The 6,378-nt window shown below is 48.4% G+C and overlaps 1 long non-coding RNA gene across 1 annotated transcript; it reads left to right on the top strand.

Annotated features, from left to right (window-relative positions):
- The first annotated feature begins 546 nt into the window (after positions 1-546).
- On the top strand, positions 547-3,138 carry LOC116483436 (uncharacterized). Its single transcript, XR_004252276.1, has 2 exons — positions 547-691; positions 2,908-3,138. It is a non-coding gene; the product is annotated as an uncharacterized LOC116483436 (long non-coding RNA).
- Positions 3,139-6,378: the final 3,240 nt, after the last annotated feature.

The raw sequence follows: 6,378 nt of genomic DNA, 5'->3' as shown, positions 1-6,378 counted from the left end.
ACCTTCGCTCAGAGGCTCCGTTAGGCCGGTGAAGCGGGGGGCTACAGTGGGAGGGAGAAAGGCTGAACATTCCTCCGCGTCGGCGTCCATGGGGGGCTCTCGGTGATGGCCTTCTCCGCTTGCAACGTCATTGGTCTTTGAGCCGGACTCGCTGCCTAAGGCAAGCTAAGACTGGCATACTAGCATTCCATCTATATTTAACTTGGAATAAATTCTAGATTTAGCCCTGCAGCTAGGATGGAATTTTTCCCCTTCCCCTGCCCTCCCTCTTCCTGCCTTAGAGCTGGGTCTAGGGTGAGGCAGATGAGGAGCCGACAGCGTAACATGCGTGGAGGCTCTTGCACCACCGTGAGAGTGAGCGCATGTCTCCTATAATTTTTCCACTCTAGATCCTTTGCTTGTCACACAGTGTGGTTACCTCTTCCTCACCTGCAGCTTCAGCCCCACTGTGTTGTCATAATGACTTAGCACCTACAAAATGAAAAGAGGGACCAAAAAAAAAACCCAAAACGTCTAGCTTCCCCCTCAGTTAAGTATTCAAAGTGTCCTAACTTCCAGCTTTGAAATAGGACTGAAGATGAACCATGCTCCTGGCACCCCCTATTGAGAGCCCCAGTTCAGCAGATTGTGGCCATGGGGGACTGAAAATGGAACCCTGGACAAAGACACTTACTGAGTGACCCAAGGCAAGGTGCACTTTGACTGGCACATCTATTGAATGAGTATATTAAGAGTTTAGGGTTTTAGGCTGGGGGCTAAAACCTCATGCCTATAATCCCAGCACTTTGGGAGGCCAAGGCAGGCAGATTGCCTGAGGTTAGGAGTTCAAAACCAGCCTGGCCAGCATGGTGAAACCCCATCTCTACTAAAAATACAAAAATTAGCCGGGCATGGTGGCAGGTGCCTGTAATTCCAGCTACTCAGGAGGCTGAGGCAGGAGAATCACTTGAACCTGGGAGGCGGAGGTTGCAGTGAGCCGAGATTGTGCCACTGCACTCCAGCCTGGGCAACAGAGTGAGACTCTATCTCAAAAAAAAGGGGGGGGGGGTTGCGGTTTTAGAAAGAAGAGAGATTCTAGAACCTCAGAGAGTTCCTTTTTTTTTTTTTTTTGAGACAGAGTCTCATTCTGTCTCCCAGGCTGGAGTGCAACAGCACAATATCAGCTCACTGTAGCCTCTGCCTGCCAGGTTCAACCAATTATCCTGCCTCAGCCTCCTGAGTAACTGGGACTACAGGTGCCCACCACCACGCCCAGCTAATTTTTGTATTGTAGTTGAGATGGGGTTTCACTATGTTGGCCAGGCTGGTCTCGAACTCCTGACCTATAGAGATCCACTGGCCTCGGCCTCCCAAAGTGCTAAGATTACAGGCGTGAGCCGCCACATCTGGCTGACCCTCTCAGATTTCTGACTCAGAAATGTAAACAGTGTGGCCAGTGTGGCCAGGCGCGGTGGCTCACACTTGTAATCCCAGCACTTTGGGAGGCCGAGGCGGGCGGATCACGAGGTCAGGAGATCGAGACCACGGTGAAACCCCGTCTCTACTAAAAATACAAAAAAAAAAAAATTAGCCAGGCATAGTGGCAGGCGCCTGTAATCCCAGCTACTCGGAGAGGCTGAGGCAGGAGAACGGCATGAACCCGGGAGGCGGAGCTTGCAGTGAGCCAAGATTGCGCCACTGCACTCCAGCCTGGGCGACAGAGCTAGACTCCGTCTCAAAAAAAAAAAAAAAAAAAAAAAATGTAAACAGTGGAAAGAAGGCGAGAGAGCAGGCTAGTAGTCTCCAGAGAGATCTAACTGGCAGATAAGAACAGAACTTTACGGGTTATTGTTCTGCTTCCAGATTACCTGGACATCCAAGCAGGGCTAGCAGCTCAGAATTGCCCCCAAGCACTTCAGTCCTAATTTCCTTATATGAAAAATAAAGGAATTTTGATTAGTGAATGGTTATCAACCATGACTATTCATTAGCATCACAAGGAGGCTTTGCAAACACCGGTGCCTGAGCCCCACCTCTAGAGATGCTATTGAATTAGTCAGGCCTAGCCACCAGTCCTTTTCAAACTCCCCAGATGGTTCTACTCTACTGACAGGCTTGAGAACCTCTGTGATGGGTGATGTCTCAGATTCCCTCTCTGACACTCTATGATCCTGAGAGATAATAGGTAACTGCTTTTTGACTTGGCTTCTCTGTACAGAACCCAATTCAAGCATTCCCATTAAAATGACCAAAAGTGTAAAGAAAGGTAAAGGGTCTTTAATTAAGTCTCTGGGCCCCTGGAAGAAGGAAGCTGGGGAAAAGACAGCCATGACGGCAAGGTTAATGGTACATGTTTAAGTAAAAACTGCTCCAGAGACTCACAGCCGCAGTGGCAGCTACAAAGTCAAAATTAAGTTTCTCTATGTGCTCTGGCCCAGCCTAGGGCATGGCCTTGTAGCCCTGATCATTATGCAGTTATCCAGCTGCCCTCCCAGGCGGGTGCAGGCCCTTGGGTAATCAACTGACCATCTCAAGTTGACCTCCTGGGAGGCCACCAAAGCCAATTAAACTAGAGGTCACCGGGGTTCGGCAAGGATGATGGCCAGCCTGGGCTTCACTGAGCAGCAAGTGAACAGTAGGCTGCAGTGAGTACAGTAGGTGTTAGAGCCTCAGCAAGCTGATCACATGCTGAGCACAGTAAAAGCCTGAAAGGCCCATGGAAGACTAGGCAACAGCGGATTGCGGGACCAAAGTCTCAGGGCAGAAGTACATCTAGTACCTCACAGTAGATATTCCTAATCCAGCTGCCCAGGGCATTACAAAAGGGCAGGCTCTTTCCCAGGGCATAAAGGTGTTTTTTCTGCTGTTGTTGTTTTCTGTTTTTAATTCCCCTCCTGTTTTCTTTTGTTTTTTTTTATTTCTCTCTAGACTTTCCATGTATACTATGAATGCCAAGTGCTGTGAATACTAACCCATGCTTTCAAAGAGCCTGCTGCCTCAGAGCATGTGATGTGGAACTTTCTGGTGGCCTGGGCGTGGAGGTTCTCAACCTCAGCTGCACACTGGGTTTAGTTGGTCTGGAGCGAGATCTAGGCATCAGTATATTTTTTAAGCTCCCCATGTGATTCTAATATGCAGCCAAGAATAAAAAAAACACTGGGCTAGGCCATTCCTGGCCGAGGTGAGGAGGTGGTGAGATGGATTGGAAGGGGGCCATGGCAAGGATTCTTAGGGGTGTCAAGGAGGAGATGAAAGGAGAACTCAGACATGGGGATCTGGCAAGTTTTCAGAAATCACCTGCTGATGCCTTTTAAAGCTAATGCCATTATTGAGTCTTAGTCATCCATTCATCAACTACTCACCAGTGACTAATATTGCTGTGTTTTAGAAATACAAAGATGAATTAAGACCCAGTCCCTGCCCTTAGGGGGCACACAGTAGGAGAGACAGACTCGTGAACACATGGTGGTGTAATCAAAGTTAGTCATGGACTGTATATGTACTCAATTCTGGGGCCCACAGGGCACCCCATTCTGTGGGTGAGGGGCAAGCTCACCCCAATGCCAGGCATACTGGGAAGAGGCTAAAGCTAAAATATCCAATGAGCGCCTGCAAGGAGGGCCTTGGACGGGGAAAGGCAGGAACAGAATTCTTGGGCTTTCTGGGCTTCCTCTCCAGACCCTGTGTCCTGAGAAGTCTGTGAAGTAGGTACACTCAGGGATACTCTACTGGACAACTCCGGGGGTGTCATTCATTTGTATTTTATGAAAACACTGCCCAGTAGAGTTGTGCACCTAGATGGCATTGCGAGTGTGGTAAGAGAAGCTGACTCTGACCAGAAAGCTCCGGAAGGTGCCCCTGCCGTTTGATAAGGAAGCTCCCATGAGAAACACGGGAACAGATCTATGCCTGTGGGCTCTGAGAACAGCCACATCCAGAAGCCAGGCAGAAGATTCTCTATTTTTCTTTCCGGTTTTCCTAGAGCCTTCAGTGAAGTAGAATTAAGAACAAGTCTGTGGCCACCCTTTGGGCTGGCATGGTTCCAGACACTGGCATCCTCTAGGGCCAGGGTAGTTGTGGCATCCCCAGAACTGCAGAGAGGTTCACCGCAGCATGGGCAGGGCTATGGTTTGCATGTGTCTCCCAAAATTTCATGTGTTAAAAACTTAATCCCCAGTGCAACAGTGTTGGGAGGTGGGACCTAGTAAGAGGTGACGGTCATGAGAGCAAAGCCCTCATGAATGGATAAACATCATTATTAAAAGAGTGGGTTGTTACAAAGCAAGTCTGGCTCCTGGTGCCTGTTGGTCTTCGGTGCTCACTTCTGCCTTCACCCTTCCACCATGGGATGACCCTCACCTATTGTCAGTGGCATGCTCTTGGATTGCCCAGCCTCCAGAACTATAAACTGAATAAATCTCTTTTCTTTTAAGTTATACTGTGGTATTCTGCTGAAGCAGCAGCACAGTGAACTAAGACAGGCAGTGACCCAGAGGGATGAGGTCCCATGACTGACACCTCACCCAAGCACCCACGGAAATATACTAGATGGAAGGGAGGCTAGAAAGGGGAGTTGAGCTCCTGCCACCATGCCGGTGGGGATGTGTAGCCCATGGGCTTGGGTTTAATTAATTTTTTTTTTTTTTTTTTTGAGATGGAGTCTCACTCCGTCGCCTAGGCTGGGGTGCAGTGGAATGATCTTGGCTCACTGCAACCTGCCTCCCAGGTTCAACCGATTCTCCTGCCTCAGCCTCCTGAGTAGCTGGGATTACAGGCATCGGCCACCACGCCCGACTAATTTTTGTATTTTTAGTAGAGACGGTGTTTCACCATGTTGGCCAGGCTGGTCTGGAACTCCTGACCTCAGGTAATCTGCCCACCTCGGCCTCTCAAAGTGCTGGGGTTATAAGCGTGAGCCATCACACACAGCCACTGTTGCCAATTCTTGATGAGATCAAGAATTTTTTCTTGCTACCTGTGCCACATCCTGCTTTTGGAAGAAAGGAGGAGATCAGTGGGCTTCCGTTGAATCACTCACCACCCACGTTTCCCCATAGCTGACAGGGAAGGAGTTGGCCATGGCCTCTATTGCATTATCCATTGTTCATTCCCATAAAAACAAAGGGATATCTTTCAATATCTAGGCAATGCAAAAACCTTGCCTTCCAAATAGGGTCTAACCTCTCAGATTCAACTTATCAAATAGCTAGCTCTACAGCCAAGGGTAAAACAAAGAGACCTCAGCTTTGGGCTGCAGGATTCAGCTTCCCAGATGGGAAGTGAGAGCTTGCTAGGCAAGTTCCTCCTCCACCTCCTACTAGTTCACTTTGACCTTCCTTTGATGGTCAAACCCATTTCTCCCAACCCCCAGCATGATTCTGATCCCTGTTTGGGTCAACCTGCTGCCTCCTTCTCCACTTGGTCCTCTGCAAGAAAGCAGTGTGAAGCCTCTGGGCTTATTGATTCAATAATCATCTTTATACTATACTCACTTAGGAAAAAAGTGTCTTTGTGAGAAAAGACAGACACCAGACACCATGCCTGATACAGTGTCAGAAAGAAGCACTGTTTATTCAACTGCCTTGATTAGTGAGTACCAGACAGCTATTAGAACAAAAATCATGCTTTGGGGCAACAAAATCATGCTTTGGGTCTATTTGTGTCAAGGCGAGCCTCCACAGAGTGCCCAGATAATGCTTGTTATTGTCACCCATATTAGCCAAATGTTTGGATAAATAAAGATGTTGTATGAAATTCTCTATCTGTTGCTTTAACATAAATTGGAGTGGTACAGTGGTGAGTCATGTTCCATTTCATGGCTATGTGGTTTCCATGGCCAAAAAAAGGAGAAGAGGGCTTCCTTGGGCTGGGAATCTGTGTAAGAATGTGCTTGCTTAATCTGCTGCCCTCCTCTTTGCCTCCTCTGTGTACATACACCAGGTCCACCCCCAAACCTATGGTTCATTGCACATCAGGTTACCTAATCCTTGAGTGGTTGCTGGAATTGTCCACCTGGGGCTAGTGTTCACTCTAAATAGACCCACTACACACACAGGTCAGAGGCCAACACAAGTGAGTCTTGGGCATGCCCATCCCATTGACAACCGCTTTCTTAGATTATCTACCTTTGTTTCCACTGGGCTCTGACTCCTTGCTCCATTTTGGTGTCTAGCTGGCTTGAAACCCTTTGGGCTTTGTGTCTTGTTCCCCAGCCCTGGTTGAGTATGATCTAATTCTGTGTCCTTGCATTTGACTGTTAGCAGTGGGCTGGTACCAGCCCTGAAGCTCCCTTGTAACCACACCCCAGCCTATCAGCATCAGTGAGGCCCCTCCAACTCTCCTACTAGACAAGTTCTGGTTTCCCTCATGGAGAAGGGTTGAACAAAAATGAAAGATAAG

The sequence above is a fragment of the Hylobates moloch genome, unplaced genomic scaffold (genome assembly GCF_009828535.3).
Source record: "Hylobates moloch isolate HMO894 unplaced genomic scaffold, HMol_V3 SCAFFOLD_15, whole genome shotgun sequence".
Lineage (NCBI taxonomy): Eukaryota > Metazoa > Chordata > Mammalia > Primates > Hylobatidae > Hylobates > Hylobates moloch.
This window is presented reverse-complemented; position numbering and strand designations above follow the sequence as displayed.